Here is a 20,962-nt window from a genome sequence, read left to right on the forward strand (position 1 = left end):
GGGTTGCCATTTCCTTCTCCAATGCATGGAAGTGGAAAGTGGAAAGTGAAAGTGAAACCGCTCAGTCGTGTCTGACTCTCAACAACCCCATGGACTGCAGCCTACCAGGCTCCTCCATCCGTGGGATTTTCCAGGCAAGAGTACTGGAGTGGGGTGCCATTGCCTTCTCCATAGTGTTTCTAACCCTAAATTTTTATTCAGTGATGCAGCTTGCTTGGACTGACTGCTACTTATGAGTCAAATTAGAAAGTGTTAATAGTTGAATATATTTCTGCAATCACTTTTATGTCTGTTATGGTATGTTTTATACTGAAGGTATTCTGGTTTGCATTTAGATAGGTCTAGGATCCTTGTGTTTGAGTTTTCGTTATTAGAGTACTCATAATTAAAAGTCTGTTTACACAGGGAATTAAGAGTTTTTGAATAGTCACTAACAGACTAAAAATTAGACCCTATTCAAACATGACTCTCTTAACAAAAACCTGTATTGCATAAGTATTTGGTCAGTTTGCAAATGATTTTCAGATGTTTTGGTAGCGCTAAATCAAAAGCAAATGGAAACTGCACATTTTGTAAACAACACAGGATTTCATGAAGTTGATGAACGTGATATACTAGGATGGCTCATATTTCTCTCAAATCGACTGACAAATAAGGATATCACAAACAATTGAATAAAAAGAAATCAACCAACTGAATAATAGAAAACAAAGATCAAGATATTGAATAGAAAAAAATTGGACTGCCACAGGATTTAGAGGAGCACCTATCTTGGTTCCTCTGAATATCTTGTAAGTTATATTTTTCATGATTATGTCAAAGGTGTTGTGAAGGGTGATATATCGATAGTAACATAAAACACTGTTGGGAAAACTGCCCAAATTTCCCAGTCAACCTTTAGGTCCTTTTTCCTTTGGGGAATATGATTAGATATTTTACCTATATTAGATTAAATAGAAAGCGAAATCACCTCTTTGTACATGCTCATTTTATTTTTCAAGATGAAGCTGCAGTCAAAGTCTTTTCACTCTTCACACTGAGATTTTGGCCCCTGTTATACGTGGATTCTTTTAAAGTAGCTCATTTCCATTCTCCGATGCCAGTCAGAGCCTTCTGTGCACGTTGCTCTGCACTGCTAATTGTGCTTCCACGGGTGAGGGGGCTATACCCAGGCAACTCACTCAAGTGCGCTTCCCAGTGACTTGGTGACCATAACCTTCAGGAGACAAGACCTGAACGTCCACTTGAATTAATGTGCTTTGAACTTTTAGGATTCTATTAGCCTTGACTGTCCAGCTATGCTTATTAATATGGTTTAATTTATATTGCTTAACTAGAAAGAGTCAAGGGGGGAGGTTTGGGGATTCCCCTTCCTGGAGAGCTTTGAAAAAGAAATAGAGGAGCATCAGTTCTAGATTCCAGAGACTTTCACCTGCTTGTAGGTAGAGGGTGGAACTTGTCTGACGTCTTCGAAGCATCATCTGGTTATGGCATGTTCATAAGAGCCCTGGCATCTCCGAGCTGGGACTTTCAACCCCCGACAACCTCTCTTTGCCATTTGCATTGACCAGGTAGAAAGGGAAATGGTACGGTCTACACTCTTTGGCGTTGGCACTGATTCTCCTCTCCTTTGGTTTCTGATGATGGGCTGGCTAGTTTACATTCAGTGGTTGAGCTAACTGCCATGCTGTGGATGCAGAGGAACCTCTTAGCCCTCTCCTGTCCACTTATTCTTGCTCTGACCACCATGCTGCTGGGAGCTTTCATTCTTTTCTCATTTATGTGTTTTCCAAATTAGTAGTTTGCTCTTGTGTGTTGACCTTTTTAATATTCTGTATTTTGATTGGTTGGTCTTACCATTCTCTCTCGTTTTCAGCCTGGCTAACCCTCCAGGGAAGAGGTGAAACAGCTATCCAATAAAAATACAAAATACTGAAAAGGTCAAAATGCACTATTACAATAAATTACCATAACTCAAACAGGGAAGCAGGCATTAAAATTCTGATATGTACAAGGAGGGAGATTGGCGTGAGAGTTGAAAATGGCATTGCATTAATGCGCTTGGATGTCAGAGTTCACCCAAAAGAGAGTAAACATTCTAAAACCAGAGTCTGAACATTATCTTGTGAGTCCCCCGTGCTGTCACATCCTGGCGTTGTTGGATAACGTAAATGCTGCACAAAACTGACTGCTTTCCCAGTTTCTCCTTCCCCAGAAGGGGGGACGAGCGTGCAGAGGGGACAAAGAAAGAACAAATATAGTCTCTGCAAGATGAAACTCTTAAATCAGACTCACAGAGGGCCAGTGACAATTTACTGGCTGGTCAAGACACAGAGCATCCGTTTTATTTTATTATCTGGGTTCTATGGGCTGTCACTTGGCAGAAATGTCATGCGTGCAAGATAGAAGCACAGTTTTCAAAGCCCTTTGATCCCCTCCCCAGCTGGAATATTTACTCTAGGGATGATGCTCTGTAAGATGATGCAGAGAGCACTGAACTGGGGATTAGGAAACCTGGTTGCAACCCATCTTTGCTGTGGACTTGCTGTGGCTTATGCAAGTTACTTACACCCTTCACCTCGCCTGCCCTTTTAATGACATCAAAGACTCTGTGAATCTTACACAGGACATTGGAGAGATCAAAGTGCTGAAGTCAGTGTCTATCACTGTGTGAGTCTCAGGCCATACCAACTCCCAAGCTCCCCTCCTCCCAAACACTGTGATCGTGGCAAGTCTCCCTAACCTCTCTGAGCCTTGATCGACATTTTTTTTTTTGTTGTTGTTGTTGTTTTTTTCCCCCAGAGCTAGAGGAGATCTAGTGGTAGGGCATGTGATTCAATGACTTGCCAGGAAGTCCCCCTCCTCCCTCCATCCCGTGTGAGAAGCAGAAACTAAATAAATCAAATCTCCAGCCTGGAAGGCCATTTCATATTGGTCAGATCAATAGGAACTCCATTTTCCTCGAGACATCGCCAGCAAGCATCACTGGTGGCTACTGACAATCAGGTACGCTGGCAGCTGTGGCCTGCTCACCTCGCCTGCCTGTCACCCGTCATGATGGCAGACCCCCACAGGGGGCAGGGTGTGCCATCAAACGCCTGACAGAACTTTAGGGGAGGGGGCCTCCTGCTCACGGGCAACCACAGTCTAATCGGCTCCTGCTTCAGCAAATTATCTCTTAAGTGGTGGCGTGAAGAGAGCTGTGTTAATCTACGAAATCATAAACCTTCCTCGCAGTGTGATGCTAAGATCCAGACAGATACTAATCTCCAGCCATACTGCCAGTTATGGTTTTGACACCAACACTTTGAGTTGCCAACAGAAAATCGTATTTGACATTTAATTCCAATCATGCAGAGTCTTTCATTGAAAGTGCTGTCAGTTTACCTTTATTTGGGAGAAGGGGAGACAATATACTTATGTCTTCTGGTAATTTTTTTTTTCCTAGTAGGAGGTGGTGGGGGAGTGGAGAGGAGAAAGGAAGAAAAAAAAAATCAGACTTCAAATAATGTACCAATTGAAGAAGTACTTTAATCCTCATGTCAGCCTGATGCTGAATCTACTCCCACATGCCTTTAGTTTTTATAGTCTCAAATTTGCTGCCTTCCAACAAATCTCAATCATTTTACACAGATTAGGCATTAATTCAGGTCAGATCAGGATTAATTAGTCAGTAGAAGCCAGCCAGTGGCATCAATGTGCCAACAAGCGTTTTAAAATAATCTGTTCTGATTTTGAATCGTTATTTTCTGAGGGGGGAGGGGAGCCCTGGAGCATTATTGCAATCAGTAGATTGCAGAATTCCGACAGAACTAGAAAGGAGGGAAAATGTCAGTTTAAATCTCACCTGCCACTGAAATGCCACCTTTATTAAATTGAGTCCTGGGTAGTGGAGAGATGGAAAAAGGGCTGGACAAAAATGCCATATTCAGCAGTCAAGAGGACGTGCCTTGAAGGCTGAGGTTCTGAAACTCAAGAGTGCTTGGGAATCACCTGGAGGGCTTGTTAAAGGACAAATGGTGGGACCTCCCTGGAGGTCCAGTGGTTAAGACTCTGCACTCTCAATGCAGGGGCATGGGTTCAATCCCTGGTTGGGGAACTAAGATCCTGCATGCCACTAAGAGTGGCTCCCCCCCAAAAAAAAGGACAGATGGTTCTTGGGTACCACCCCCAGAGTTTCTGATTCAGTGAGTTGGAGTGAGGCCTGAAAATGTGCAGTTTTAATAAGCTGTCCAGTGATACTGATATTGCTGCCTCTGGATCACACTTTGAGAATCACTGCTTCAAAATCCATATAGCCTTCAGGCAGGATGGAGGCTGGGGAGACACTGTCCCCCAAGTAGGACAGAAAGCACATCAGAACTTTCAGGTATGACAGGTAGATCAGAAGCATGACTCCACACCAGCCAATACTGGAGGACCAAGGGGCCAGTGATGTGATGTGGCTAAGCTTTTTCCCTTCACTTGTTGCCTTCCTAACCCTTTGACTATTTTGGCAGAGAATACAGAGATGAGAGAGTGGAACCAAAGGTCAAACTAAAGGTAACCTATTTGAAGCACTGAAGAGGAAATGTAAGGGGAATCTATTGTTTCGGATGATGTTTTCTCATCATTAGTGGGAGGTACTCAGGTATAGGGGGATTCCCTGGTGGGTGTAGTGGTAAAGAACCCAGCCTGCCAATGTAGGGGATGCTAGAGATGTGGGTTCAATTCCTGGGTCAGGAAGATCCCCTGGAGCAGGGCATGGCAACCCACTCCAGTATTCTTGCCTGGGAAATCTCATGGACAGAGGAGCCTGGCAGGCTACAGCCTGTAGGATCACACAGAGTCGGATTCGACTGAAGTGATGTAGCACGCACACACCCTTCCCTTTTAGTATAAAAGGAGCCTGAATTCTAACACAGGTAAGATGGTTCTTTGGGGATACAAGCCCACCATCTTCTCAGTTTGCTGGCCTTCTGAATAAAGTCATTATTCCTTGCACCAACAACGTATCTCTTGATTATTAGCCTGTCGTGCAGCAAGAAGTAGCAGTTTGGACTCGGTAACATTAGTATTGACTCCATTGATGTTATTGAGCAGACAGCTTGAAAGTTTCCCTTGACCCACAGGTGATTTTATTACCCCCCCTTTGCATAGATCAGACACCCATCTTTCTGAATAGACTCTGCAAGGCCAGTTCACTCTTGGAGCATTTGGACTGGAGAAGAAGAGAGAGAGAGATGATTAAAGATGGAGAGGGATAAAGAGAAGTCCTAAGGTGGAGAGAGAGGTGGTCACTACCTTTTTTGTAGACCCTAGGTCCCCTAGGATGGCATCTAGTGCTGCTCAGGAGAGGAAGACCTAATCCTTGCCGTGGGAATTCCACTCAGATATGCTACTGGAAAGAAATTCTACTTATATGAATGTGCCACTTAGGAGGCATTCTATTCCCATAGCAACAGTGATAGAAGCAGGCAAAACTTAGTCTATTTCAACTGGGCTCTGTGAGAAGTGTGTCTCTTGGCTTCTTGTTAGTAACTCTCCTGAGCTGAGCGAAACTCTCTAGCCCTTTGCATGTCAGCCACACAAGGGGTATGCCAGACCTCCACGGCTGGGGGCAGGGTTTCACTCAGCAGCTATTGGCTGAGTGCCTCTTTTGGGTACTAATTATTAGGACACACAGAAGAATAAGACACAGACCTGTATGGTCCTTGCTCCAGAGGACTGTAAAGTCCAGTGGGGGATGTTTAATCTCACAATTCTTTTGCACTATGGGATGTGTTACAGCCGGACCAAATAAGACGACAGATGACAACTACTGATTCAGCAAGAAATAATCAGATGGATTTTTATGACGAAGAGCTTGGCTTTGAAAGGAGAGACTAGCAGAAGCCTGGGCAGGTCTCTGTCCTAGAGGAACCAGTGTCACAGGCAGTTTATCAAAACAGGGTCTGGTTGGCAGAGGCCAGGACACAGGTGCTGTCATGGTTAGTTTTATATGTCACCTGGATAGGGCCAGGTCCACATTAAATATTACTTCTGGGTATGTCTGTAAGGTTGTTTCTGAATGAGATTAGCATTTGAATTGGTGGACTCAGTAAGATAGGTTGTTTCGTAATGTGGGTGAGCATCATCAATTCTTTGAGGGTCTGAATAGAACAACAAAAGTGGAGGAAGGAGGAGCTTGCTGCCTTGCTTCCTGCCTGCCTGCCAAGTTGGGCCTTCAGTCTCCTCCTGCCCTTGGACTGGGACTTAATCGTCAGTGTTCCTGGTTCTCCGGACTTGGGCTCAGATTACAACCGCACCCCTGGCTTTCCTGGTTCTTCAGCTTATGGATGGCCAGTTGCGTGACTTAGCTTCCATAGCTATGGGAGTCAGTTCCCATAATAAAACTTTTTACATGTTTGCTTCCTATTTGTTCTGTTTCTCTGAAGAATCCCAATACAGGTGCTGATGGAGAAGAAGCTCAGTTTTAAGAATTAGGCCGTGGGACTTCCCTGGTGGTCCAGTGGTTAAGACTTTGGCTTCTAGAGCAGAGGATGTGGGTTTGATCCCTGGTCAGGGAGCTAAGATCCTACATACCTTGAAGCCAAAAAACCAAAGCATAAAGCAGAAGCAATATTATAACAAATTCATTAAAACTTTTAAAGTGCTTCACCTCGAAAAATCTTAAAACAAGGAAATAGAATTAAGCCACTGATCAGAGCTGAGCTGCCTGCCATCCGACTGCTCATGGTATGGAAGTCAGGCTCTAAAACCTCCCTAATTAAAGGCAGAAGTGGCCCAGAGGTTTGGGAGGGGCTGAGCCTTTACCCGGGTCCAGAAGTCTCCAGTAGGCCTATTTGGGCAAGGATCAGGACAGGCCCTTATTCTCATTGGCTGCATCCTGTTTGCAGGTGGCAGATGTGCCAGACAAGACCTTGAAGGCCCTGTACCAGTCTTTCCCAGAAGTGGTCTGTCTGGTACTGAAGGGAGAGTCTGGAGAAGAGAGATTCCACTGGGCCTCTGACCTTAAGCTGCAGGAAGACTCCGTTGCTCTTCTGAAACTTCCAGCAACGAAAGAGGGGCCCTTCCTTGAACGCCTGCCACCTCTTTTTCTTTTTTCCATATTCCCTGCCATTTCTTGGGAGTGGAGAATGTGTAGGGAGTGTGTGTGCACCTGTTTGCCCATGCTTCCTGCTGGCCCACGTCTAATACTCTTCTTTTGGTGAGATGACCTCGAGGCAGTGGCAGCCACGGCGGCTGAGGCAACAGCAGGGACCGGCATCCTTGAGAAACTCAGAAGATGTGTGAATTGTCCATTTCACACTGCTCTTTTAATGCCGGCGCCCTCCCTGGTGATAATGAAACAGGAGGACAGGAATACTGTGTTTTCTCTTCCTGCGACTTTCTGGGGCAGCAGGGTGCTATACAGCCTTGTGAAAACTCTAGTCACCAAGCGACAGCCACCTGACCACGGTGCCAGATGCTTCCTGGTCCTCAGGGGTGTTTGTTCACTGCATCTTTCACCATTTGAGAGTGAGCCTATGTCTGTCTCTAGTCTTAACTGGGGCGAGGGAGCCTACCTAGCACAATGCCTTTCCTGAGGTAGGCGTCCAGCAAATATTTATTAATGATCGTGATGGTGATAAGCGCAAAGAGAATTGGAAATAGAGCAGTCATAAGATTCTGTTGAGGTCTCTCCCTACCCCCAACCTCCAGATCTGAACAGGAAAAGTTATAGTAGTCTTTGGAGGTTTTTTCCTTATAGAGCATAACTGCCATCAAGGTCAATGTGTAATCTTGGGTCATTTCACATCTTTGAAGTCTCCGGTTCCTCTACTTCCTGGAGTTATCATGAGAATCAAATAAGATCAAATGTGCTTAGTAAAATTAACTCAATAAATATCAATGGTTATGATAATTTCATGGCATAGTGGTTGTGGATGTGGACGCGGATCATATGATTAAGGGTGTGGACTCTGGGGCCAGACTGCCTGGGTTTGAACACTGACTTTGCAGCTTACACGACTTGTGATCTTGACCTATCTCTGTCTGTTTCCTTGTTTGTGAAATGCGGATACAGAATCTTATGCATTTGAGTAAATTAATTTTTGTAAAATGCTTGGAGTAGTTCTTGGCATGTGATAACTGCTGCCTAAGTGTTCATGTCATAAACACATGAAATTAGGTATTGTACTATAAATATGTGGAGAAAATCTCCCGACAATAAGACAAACAGTAAAATCCAACCTTTCCTAAAATTGCCCCTTTCAGATGAGTTCTGTATTGGCCAACTTTACGCACACAACGAAAACCTCGTGTCTCAGAGGCTTACAGAAACAAAAGTAATTTCTTGCTCACGTTTTAGGTGAGCTGCTGTGGGTCCGTGGGTCTCTTATAGCTCTGGGACCCAGACTTCGGAAGAGTAGTCCCAGTGTGGGACGTGCCCACACTTCACAGAGGGGAATGGCAAGTAGCCTGAACAAAGCTCTGCAATTACATTGATAACCTCTTTAGGGTGTGACGTGGTCAAGCCTGGGCAAGTCATGTAGCAGTGGACTTGAACGCAGTTTCCTCTCTGGGAAGGATCTAGTGTGTAATTGTAAACAGTATAGCTAGCTACTGCGGGAGCCAAAGCAGTGAGGAGATACGGTACCAGTTTATGTGAGGAACACTTGAAAGCATTTCCATGAGTTCATAGAGATACTTGTCCTTTTTACTCTTCTTGTCATGATACAGCTAGTTGAATTGTTATCCTGTAATTTATTTAACTTGTCCTCTGTTGGTGAACAGAATAGTCATGCTTTTACAAACAATGCTGAAATAAATAACCTGAGCCCAGGTCATTTTGCATGCGGCACTCAATGCTGGATGTGAAGGACCAAAGCTTTATGTTATGTTTTCTCAACTTGTTCTATCAGGGATTGGGAGAACAGAATTAAAGCCTTCAGCCGATGGCAGGTTTTTGTTTATTTTTTCTGTATGTCAAGATAATTTCTGCTTTAGGAATATTGCTGCTATGTAATCAAATATATAAATATTCATAACTGATATCTTAATTGTGAATTATACCCTTCAGCATGATAAAATGCCCTTCTTTGTATCATTTAATGCTTTTTGGCCTCAATTCCGCTTTGCCTAATATTAATATCATAAACTCTGCTTTCTTTTTGTTTGCATTTGTGCCTTCTATGCCTTGTCCAGTCTTTTATTTTCTAAAATCATTTTGTTTCACTCTGTCTCTTTACAACATAGAGTTTGGATTTTCTTAGGGCTCTGATCTGAAAAACTTTTAATAATGATGAAGGCTCATTTACGTACTGATGTGTATGCTTGGGTTTAGTTTTTCATATGATTTTATGTGTACTCTTTATAATTGCTTCTATGATCATTTATAGAAACATCTGTGATCTTTGCTGTGTGTGTGTCTGTGTGTGTGGTGTAGTTCTGATATTTAGGAAAGCTGATAATTTTGTTCTAGTTGCTATCTTCATAAAATTAATTATAGCTTTATAAAATTCTCAGTCTCTATTTATTCACATAGTATCAGATGGTTTCCTAATATGAACAGTTATAAACTTAATGTGTTTCCTGTTGTTTTGCCCTTCCTTCCTTCTCCCTACTTTCCCAAATTTCATCAGTAACATCATTTTGCTTGCAGTTAACATTTAAATGTCAGTGAAGCTTTAGTACTTCTCATATACCTCAGTTACTTGATCTGTCTGCTTTTCTAAAAAAAAATTATTTGGCGGCACTGGGTCTTAATTGCAGCATGCAGAATCTTTAATTGCAGCAGGCAGGATCTAGTTCCCTGACCAGGGACTGAACCCAAGTCCCTTGCATTGAGAATGTGGAGTCTTGGCCACTGGACCACCAGGGAAGTCCCTGTCTGCTTTAAATCTTTAAATAATATTCTCTGACTCTTACTGGTTACAGATGAGGTAAATGGCAGAATTACTGAGTCTCTTTCCTTTTTATCTTCCCTTATCCATTAAAAGAATTTTTTGTTGGTGTTTATTTCTAGGTTGTCAGGTTATATAACACATTCTCCTCCATCAACCAAACCTATATTTGTATTTCATTTTTTGCTCTAAGGTGCATATATTTAAGACTCACAGCTAATTCCTTTGCACTAGAACCCAAGGCATTTCTCGCACTGCTGTGGTTTATCTTCTGGAAGTTGCCTCAAGAAGGGCTGTGGAATAATGTTCCTTGAGTTTTTGCAGGTTCAGAACTGTTTGTTCATAGTCATTATTCTTGGAGGATGATTTGGATAAATATAAAATTCTTGGCTCAGATGTTGAATCCTTGAGGACTCAGGCATTTCTCCAGTGTCTTGAAGTGTTGAATGTGGAGAAATCTGAAGTCAGCCTGATCTTTCTGTCTTGTAATTGAACTTTGAAATGCCAGATCAAAAGATTCTTTAGAGTCCAGCAACTTCACCAGGTGATGTCTCAGGGTTGACTATTCTGGGTCAGTTTTCCTGAACACTTTCAACATGTAGAATCAAGCCTTTCATTTCAGGTTTGTTGAATTGTATTGTTAAGAATTTGTTTGCTTTCATTGTTCTGGTTCATCTGATTTCTTATATCTTGAGGGAGTCTAATACTGGATCTCCTTTTCCTGTCTTTGGCGTCTTGAATTTTCTGTCTCCGGTCCTAAAACTCCTTGTTCCATTTCGTGTCCTTTTATTCACCTGTTTCCCTTGTTCTGTTTTCTTCGATGTCTGTTCTACCTTTTGCAACTTCATGTTTTGCTTTCATTTCTGTGATGTTTATTTTATTTATTTCCACTTCTTTCCAAAATTTTCCAGCTATATTTCATTGTGAAATTTTGAAATGAATAATTTTCTGCTTTTTGTCCATATTTTCCCTTTCTTTTTCTTGGCCATGTTGTGCAGCTTGTGGGATCTTAGCTCCCTGGCCAGGAATTGAACCTGTACACTTGGCAATGAAAGCACAGAGTCTTAACCACTGGATCACCAGGGGAGTCCCTCATTTTTTTTTCTTATAGACTCCCTGTATTGGAGCTGAACTAGTTATCTATACTATTATTGTTATTATTATCTACCTATAACCTATATGATATATATAGGTTTTTAAACCTCATATCCAAATTCTTTTTTTTTTTTTAATTTTTAAAATTGAAGTATAGTTGATTTACAATCACAAGTTGATTTACAAGGGGATGAGAGAGGATGAGATGGTTGGACGGCATAACCGACTCAATGGACATGAGTTTGAGTAAACTCTGGGAGTTGGTGATGGACAGGGAGGCCTGGCCTGATGCAGTCCATGGGGTCACAAAGAGTTGTGCACGACTGAGCAAATGAACTGAACTGAACTGATTTACAATGTTCTGTTTGTTTCTGAGAGTGATTCAGATATAAATATATGTATAAATATACATATATAGTTTTTTTCATTATGGTTTATTACAGGATATTGAACATAGTTTTCTGTCTATACAGTAGGAAAGGACCTTGTTTATCATTTTATATAGTGTGTATCTGCTACTTTTTGAATTACAGTTTTCTAAGGACATATTCCCAGAGGTAGGATGGCTGGATCATATGGAAACCCTATTTTCAGTTTTTTAATGAAACTCCATACTGTTTTCCATAGTGGTTTCACCAATTTACATTCCTACCAAGAGTGTAGGAGGGTTCCCTTTTCTTCACACCCTTTCTAGCCTTTGTTATTTGTAGACATTTTAAATGATGACCACTCTCATTGCTGTGAGGTGATACTGCATTATAGTTTTGATTTACATTTTTATAATAACTAAAAATGTTGAAATCTTTTTATGTGCCTCTTGGCCATCTGTGTGTCTTCTTTAGAGAAATGTCTAGCTAGGCCTTCTGCCCATTTTTTTTTTTTTAATTGAGTTGTTTGTTGTTTTGTTATTGAGTTGTAGGAACTGTTTGTATATTTTGGAAATTAAGCCCTTGTCGGTTGCATGGTTTGTGAATATTCTCTCAGCCAAGTATATGATATTATATATATGATTACTTTTAATACTAATATTATTCTTATTCCAGCAATGAATAATGATAATAATACCACTGTTGCTGTTGTTCATGACAGAATGAGTTGGGTCTTCTGAACCCGCTCGTTGCTGGGAGATACTGTGTGGGGAGGGGCCCAGGCAGCCTCGGATCTTTCCTTTTCTGCTCCATGGGGATAAACAGTTGCTGTGATGCGGCTCAGCCTGTGATTCTCTGTGCACCCTGCCTCCTCCCTGCCACTGGGAGCCAACAGGGCCCCACAGGTTGCAAGTCACCTGTTCTGACTACTCAGTCCCTGTAACCATGAGACGAGCCTTCACCTTTAGGCCATGTCATGTAGGTGGCACTTTCTGAAATGTATCCCCACTGGACTCTCCTGCCTCCTTTACTGCTTCTACCCTTCGCTTCCCCCAACTGAATCTCAGTCCAATCCCTCAGGGACCCCTTATATGTACTTTAGAATCCAGATTATATTCGTCTCCAAATACTGTGGACACCACAGTTTGTGTTGTTTATTCTTTTCTTTTTGCTTTTGCATGATTTCTAGGGGGAAAGGAGTAAAATGAGGAGAAGTCTACTTGTTTCTGTGGCTGTATTCAGACCAGAAGTCTTGCTTCTAAAAACCAACCTGAAATCCATGTACTGTTGATATCCTTTTGTAGCCCCTTCCTGTGACTTAATTTAAAGCCTGGAGTGCTTGGTTGTAAGTAGAGAAAGTTGCTTTATGAAATAGTGTTTTCTTTCAGCAAGGGACAAAGGATACTGGGAACAGTGTTATTCTTCATGATGATGGTACTTTTAGTATCTACCAATTCTGGATTCCTCTCTCAGGAATCGAGAAAAAATGTTTTTACAAAGTAACAATCATTTTTTCCTGCCAGCTCTCAGAGTGGTTGTCCTGTATATTGATTTCTGATCCAAAGTTGGAGAATGAGTTCTGGCACCTGCTGGTGATGTCAGAAGAGCTCTGGGTTCAGTACAAAGGGTGCTCACATAAACAGCTGGTGGAAGTGTAAATTGGTACAGGATTTCTGGAGGGACTCTGGCAGTCTATACCAAGAGACTGAAAAAAAAAATCATACCCTTTCACCCAGTAAGTCTATTTTTAGGAATTCAGCTTACAGATATAACCAGAGACTTAGTCAGAAATCAATTACAAAAAGTTGGAAACTGCTTAAGTGTTCAAGGGTACTAGTTAAACTGTGGTGCATTCATATGGATGGACTAGAAATCATTCATTAAAATAATCTTTTTGTTAACGTTTCAGTGATGTGGGAAAATGTTTATGGCACTATGTTAAGACAGGATGTAAAAATCTGTAAACCATGGAATCTTAGTTATGTAAAATATAAGAAAAATATGCAAAGAAAACAGCTAGAAAGAGATAAGCATTAACAGTGATGATTTCTAGTTATGAGACTTAGTTTCAGGTGTAGGCTTAGAATTCTTTCAGTCCTTCCTGCAAACTTTCCCTCCTTTGACCCTTGTGGTTGCCCTGTGGAATGGATTAGAGCAGTCAGTATTCCATCTCATGGGAGAGATCAGTTAGCAAGCACTGTGTCCCCTGTTTGGTGGCTATTCTAGTAGACAGAGCCAACTTTCTCTAGTTCCACTTTTCGGTCTCTTCTTGTTGACCAAAGTGCATGACAACTTTAGCCTTCTCAACTTCTCTCTTCTGACAACCATTTATTGCAAGACAACTCATTTATTTACTAGGGGCGATATTTCACCACCTGCTTCTCTTGGAGATTTTACCAGGATGTCACATTGCTTAAAACTAGACCTTCTATATTTGACTTCTTCATTGAGATTTTATGGCTCCGGTGGGCTATTTCCAACTAAAAAATATTGCAGCTATTCTTATTGGCATTGAACTTTAGGGTCTCTGTCTCCAATTTATCTCAGTGTTGGAGCAGACCCAGATCTGTTTTCTGAGAAAAATCTTGGCCCTGTATGGGGCTACTCACTCAATTCACCTCAAGCTTGTATCCTGGTTGGGCTCCTTAATTTATAGGCAAGGATGTCAAACACGATCTTTGCTCCGCTGGCTGTTAAAACACAAAGATCAGCTCTTAATCAGCAGTACGGAGTGTCTGTCCTCCAGGTCCTTGTTGGAGGGCAAAACCCTGAATTCTTTGCTACCTAATTCATAACCAATACTCAGCGAAACTCTAGTCTTCTACTCTGACTACCTATCTATCCTTTATTGCCACTTATCTATAATATCTTTCTCTCCTTCTAGAATTGAACTTAAAATTTTAATATATTCATTAATTCAGTCAACAGACAGGCATAGAGCTGACTAGGTATTAGGACTAGGTACCAGTCTGGGCATTGGGAATGTAGCAGTGAACAAGACAAAGCTCCTACTCTAGAGGAATATATATCCTATTTGGTAGAGACAGATAGACATTGAACAAATAAACAAGTAAAGATATGGTATATCAGATGATGATAAGTGATATAGAGAAAATTAAAGCAATTTAAAAGAAATAAAGTGAAAAGGGCTGTGTGTGTGTATATATGTGTGTGTGTGAGAGAGTGTGTGTGTGTATCACACAATTTCATGTAAGTAAGTTTGGGAAATCTTCATAGTCATATAACATTTGGATAGAGACCTAAAAGAAGTAAAAGTTTGAGGCATTTACTTAGAAGAGCATTCTGGGAGGAGGGTGTGGCGGACACTGAGGTCTTTAAACTCAAGTGGGCTCCTTGTGTTTGGGCAACAAGAAGTGGACCAATATGGCTGGAACAGAGAGAGGGGAAGGTGGAAAGAGTTGAAATCAAAGGAATAATGGCAGTGCAGGAAAGGGTGCTGGGGTTAGGATAGGTGGCCTGTAGGTGTATTAGGCAGGGTTCTCCTGCCTGGTGACTACATATGTATGTGTGTGTGCTAAGTCACTTCAATTGTGTCCGACTCTTTACAACCCCATGGACTGTAGCCTGCCAGGCTCCTCTGTCCATGGGATTCTCCAGGCAAGAATCCTGGAGTGGGTTGCTATTCCATTCTCCAGGGACTGTTCCCAACCCAGGAATCGAACTCGAATCTCCTGCGGTTCCTGAATTGCAGGTGGATTCTTTACTGCTGAGCCATTGGGGAAGCACCCATATATGTACAGTATGCTATTATACATAACGTTATGTAATTAAGAGAAATATGAGGAATAGGCTCACACAATTATGGAGGCTGAGAAGTCCTATGACCTGGCCTCTGCAATCTGGAAACCCAGGAAAGCCCGTGGTGCAGGCTTCCAGTCTGAAAGCTGGTAGGTTTGAGACCCCCAAGAAGAGCTACTGTTTCAGTTTGAGCCTGAAAGAGACCAGTGACCCAGTTCACATCAGCCAAGCAGGAGGCGTTCCCTCTTCCTCAGTCTTTTTCTTCCATTTGAGTCTTCAGTTAATTGCATGAGTCCTATCCACATTAAGGAAGGCAGTCTGCTTTACACAGTCTATAGATTTCAATGTCAATCTCATCCAGAAACACACGCACAGACACAGCCAGAGTAGTGTTTGATCAAATGCCTGGGCACCCTGTGGCCCAGTTAAGTTGACACATAAAATTAACCATCGCTATTGGTGATAGTGGGCCAGTCCTGGTGGCTCAGCAGTAAAGAATCTGCCTGCAATGCAGGAGTCACAGGGCACGTGGGTTCGATCCCTGAGTCGGGAAGATCCCTTGGAGGAGGGCATGGCTACCCACTCCAGTATTCTTGCCTGGAAAATCCCCATGGACAGAGGAGGCTGGTGGGCTACAGTCCATAGGGTTGCAAAGAGTCGGACACTGCTGAGGTGACGTAGCATGCACGCACACACAGTGGTAGCAATTCTGGCTTTTGCTTGTAGAGGGATGGGGAGCCACTGGAGATGTTTGAACAGGAAACTGACATGAGCTGACTTAAATTCTAGCAAGACCCCTGGCTGCTTTGTCAAGAACAGCCTGGGGCAGGCAGGAAGGGGAAGGGCGGGAGAGAAGGCAGAGAGAAGCGCTAGGAGGCAACTGAAACAGTCTAAAGGAGAAATGAGAGTGGATTGGACTAAAATGGTATTATGGACTAAATGGCGGAAATGTGAAAGGGCTGTTTCTAGATATATTTTTAAGATAGAGCTTCTGGGGACACCCAGGACTTGTACTGTTGTGACAGCACCTTTCATTTTTGACTGAAATTATTTACTAGTGTGTCTCCTGCATTGGTTGCTATTTTATTAATCTTTGTGAAAATAGCAGCATAGTAATCATGTCTAACATCTATTGAGCTGTACTCTGTGTTGGGGGCTGAGCACATTTCATCTTTGACTCTCACATCAACCCTATGAACTTATTTTTTTTTAATTAATTTATTTATGTATTTATTTTCCACCGTGCTGGGTGGGCTTTCTCTAGTTGTGGTGAGTGGGGGCCACTCTCCAGTGAGGTGCATGGGTTTCTCCTTGTGGGAGGCTTCTCCTGTTGTGGAGCATGGGCTCTACGGTGCATGGGCTTCGAGAGTTGTGATGCGCTGGCTTAGTTGCTCTGAGACATGTGGGATCTTTGCAGACCAGGGATCGAACTCTCGTCTCCTGTATTGGCAGGTGGACTCTTCACCACTGAACCACCCGGGGAAGCCCTGGACTTATTTACCCAATTTTATAGAGGATAATCATCAAGTCTGAAAATATGGATACTATCATTTATCTCTGAATAAGTTCAACATGTCCTTGATGACAGTTTGTATATGGATACACTATTATTTGTGTTGTAACAGGTTGAAGCGATCCTTGGTGCCATTATTTGTATTTGCCTTGGTCTCCTGACTTATGGACACCCTGTACATGAGGTTTATAAACTTAGACAAGATCCCATGCCAGTCTGTGCCCAGCACTGTGTTTAGTGCCTCCCAGGTATTAATAAGCAATATTAATCGTCACAGATTTCTGAGGGCTTTCCAGGTGGCGCTAGTGGTAAAAAATCCACCTGCCAATGCAGGAGACATAAGAGATGTGGGTTCCATCCCTGGGTTGGGAAGATCCCCTGGAGGAGGGCATGGCAACCCACTCCAGTATTCTTGCCTGGAGCATTGCATGGATAGAGGAGCCTGATGGGCTATAGTCCACAGGGTCACAAAGAGTCGGACACGACTGAAGCGACTCAGCAGGCACACGGGCACTGCGTGCCAAGCACATGGAGGTCTGGAGACACCGCATTGGAAAGACAGTCTGCGTTGCTTCACCCAGGAAGCTTGTGTTCTAGTGGAATGGCATACTTAGGAGTCAACGAGTAACCTGTTTTGGTGTGAGCGGAGAAATAGAAAAGGCCTCGGAGTGGTGAGTAGGCACAAGATAGATGAGAACCTCATAAGCTCAGGTGAGGAGCTTTATTCAAACAGGAGGCCATGCCTCTAGTTAGGACAGGCAATGAGATGCCTGGGTGTGACAAAGGGCTCTGTTTTCCCAGCTCATCTGCTATTTCTTCCCTTCATTCCCATTTTCCCACAATGCAGTTACAGAAAAGGACTGGCTGAACTAAGTCTTCCCTGGTGGCTCAGCAGTAAAGAATCTGCCAGTAATGCAGGAGACGCAGATTTAATCTCTGGGTTGGGAAGATCCCCTGAGGGAGGGTGTGGCAACCCCCTCTAGTACTCTTGCTTGGAGAAATCCATGAACAGAGGAGCCTGGCAGGCTACAGTCCATGGGGTCGCAAAGAGTTGGACACGACTGAAGTGACTGAGCTTGCCCGCACTCACTGGCTGGACTAAAATTCCTACCCTTTTACTTTATACTTGGCCAACAGGACACCTCCTCAGTGGGACCTCAAAACAAGTGACAGCAGCAAGAGAAGTAGCCCCGGAGCTGGGAGAATACGTTGTCTCTGCCGCTGCTGTTTAGAGGAGAGATTCACAGGCAAGCAGCTGTGGTTTGTGTCTGAGCATATGGCTGGGCCTGGTGTGGCCGAGATTTCACCCGAGTGCCCTTAATGAGCCAGCAGCTGCTTCCGCTGCTGCCTCACCGGCCCTGCCCATCGCCTGGCCTGCCCCACTGCCTCCACGGCAGTCTGTTCTACAGGCAGAGCAATGCTCTTTCTTCTCTCCAGCAGTTGGGTGCAGGGTGTAGGAAGAACCAAGCACAGCTAGCCTCTTCTGATAGCCTATCACCTGCTGGCACTTTGGTCCACTGTAGTAATAGGCCACACAGGAAGCACCCAGAGTGGTCAGCTCTCCTGGGAATCACAGACAAACCACATGAGATCAAAACAGCCTTTATGCAGCAAGTTTGATTTCAGTATAAGTCTTGGTCAGCTGGTGGCATTTCCTATTTGGGGGAAGATCCAGGGTGTGGGTTGCAGTCAATGCCAGCATTATAAAGACCTGGGTTCTAAAGTTGGTTCTGCTACTGACAGCTAGATGCCATTGGGCAAGTCCCTGAATGGCACTGAACTGTGGTTTGTCCTTGGCAACAGGAAGGACTCAGGGCAGATAATACCATCATCCCCACCACAGCTGCATTTTATTCTGTTCACTATGTGCCAGGCACTGGTCCACGTGTTTTCCATGTACCAGCTGAGCCACCAGGGAAGCCCAAGAATACTGGAGTGGGTAGCCTATCCCATCTCCAGGGGAACTTCCCGACCCAGGAATCAAACCTGGGTCTCCTGCATTGCAGGCAGATTTTTTATCATCTGAGTCACCAAGGAAGCCCAAGGATACTTGAGTGGGTAGCTTATCCCTTCTCCAGGGGATCTTCCTGACCCAGGAATTGAACTGGGTCTCCTGCATTGCAGGTGGATTCTTTACCAGCTGAGCTATCTGCTGCTGCTGCTAAGTCACTTCAGTCGTGTCCGACTCTGTGCAACCCCATAGACGGCAGCCCACCAGGCTCCCCCGCCCCTGGGATTCTCCAGGCAAGAATACTGGAGTGGGTTGCCATTTCCTGCTCCAATGCATGAAAGTGAAAAGTGAAAGTGAAGTCACTCAGTCGTGTCCGACTCCTAGCTACCCCATGGACTGCAGCCTACCAGGCTCCTCCGTCCATGGGATTTTCCAGGCAAGAGTACTGGAGTGGGGTGCCATTGCTTTCTCTGAGCTGAGCTACTGGGGCAGTCCTTTTCCATGTATGAGATCGACAAATATTAATTCTATTTCAGTTTGCTCCCTGCCCCCATTTCAGAAGAATCCTTTCTTCCCTCCATGACATTGTACATGGAACCCACGTTTAAAACAGAATGGCTTCGTCTGAAGCAGGAACAGGGGATAGGATTGCTACTCTTTTTTTTTAAATTGCCAAACTATTTTCTTAAAAATTTTTTTTAAATTTATTTTTAGCTGTGCTGGGTCTTCATTGCTTCATGTGGGCTCTCTCTAGTTGGGGTGAGCAGGGGCTACTCTGTAACTGTGGTGCTCAGGCCTCTCATTGCAGTGGCTTCTCTTGCTGCTACAGCATACGGGCTTCCGTGGTTGTGGCACTCAAGCTTAGTTGCCCCACGGCACATGAAATCTCCCCAGACCAGGGATTGAACCATGTCCCCTGCATTCGCAGGCGGATTCTTCAGCACTGCATTGTCAGGAAAGTCCCAGGAGTGCCACTCTTCACAGCCTTTTAATGTCTCCAGCTGCCCCGAGGTGTTTCCGCCAAGAATTACACCTGTAAGATGGCTGGTGCATGCGTGTTAGCGTCTGTGGCTGCGTAACATACATGTTATGGAAACCAGAAGTCCAGTTAGCTTCCGCGCGGTGCTGGCAGGGCGAGTTCCTCCTGGGAGCTGTAGGGGAGAACCTGTTTTCTTGCCTTTTCTACTTCTCGAGTCCGCCTGCATTGCTGGGCTCATGGCCCTTCCTCACATCCCCGTATCCTCTTGCTTCCATCCTCACATGTCTTATTCCTGTTCCCTCCTGGTCTCCGCCTTATGAGGACATTGGCGATTACATCCGACCCACCTGCAGAAGCCAGCTTAACCTCCCTGGTGCCGGTTCCTTAATTTAATCACATCTCGAAAGTCCCCTGTGCCTTGTAAAGTAGCACTCACAGCGTTTAGGGATTAATATCTTCGGGGGACTACTGTTTACTGTACCCTTTCTAAGTCTCTTCAGACCTGATAGCTCTTCCATACACTCAGAACTGGGCACATGAGTCCTTCCAATAGTGTTCATTTATGTCTTTAAAAATTTTTTTTTTATTTTTTACAATTAAAAAAAATTTTATTGGCATATAGTTGCTTTACATTCACTTAGGTATTGATCGATCCTTTTCAGAGTCCCCCCTACTCCGGGCCACCCTCTGCCTTCTATTTTGAGTGCCTCTCTAATGCCGTGCAGTAGATTGGGCGGTGTTTGTCCTGGGACTTAGCTGGGTGAGCCGAGGATGGTGGACTATTATTGGTGGTCCTTGTGCTCCCCCTCAACCATGCCAGGGGTGTCTTTGATCACCGCAGCAATGTCAATAACAATTATTTTCCCCTTCATGATTAGCTCCACTCAAGCTGAGTCTAAATGATATCAAAACAGCCAGTCAATTTGGTCAATTTACTCAGTCTGTCAATTTAGTAGAAAATAAAAAATCTATTAAATTAGTGGTTTGAGTGAATTGACAGTTTGTCTTACTGATTGAGTGGAGTCAGGAAGCCCTGTATGAGGCTCCGGAGATGAGAGACCCACCAGATGAATACTGTTAATTCTCCCAACCGGACATTCTATAATCATGGTGATGAAAATAATACCCTTGCTCCACATTTTCAGAGAAATAATAGCTTTTTCAAGAAAGCTCACAGTGATGATCTAATTTTGTTGTGCCAACATCTAAGATAGGATGGCTGAGGAAACTGAGGCAGGGAAGCTAACTAACAAATTTAAAGAGGAAGACAAATATTACAAGATATCACTTATATGTGGAATCTAATAGAAATGAACTTATTTACAAAACAGAAACAGACTCCCAGACATAGAAAACAAATGTATAGTTACCAGAAAGTCAGGGAGGAGGGATAAATTAGGCATTTGGGATTAACAGATATATACCACTATA

This window comes from Bos indicus, chromosome 25 (genome assembly GCF_029378745.1).
Source record: "Bos indicus isolate NIAB-ARS_2022 breed Sahiwal x Tharparkar chromosome 25, NIAB-ARS_B.indTharparkar_mat_pri_1.0, whole genome shotgun sequence".
NCBI classification, from domain to species: domain Eukaryota; kingdom Metazoa; phylum Chordata; class Mammalia; order Artiodactyla; family Bovidae; genus Bos; species Bos indicus.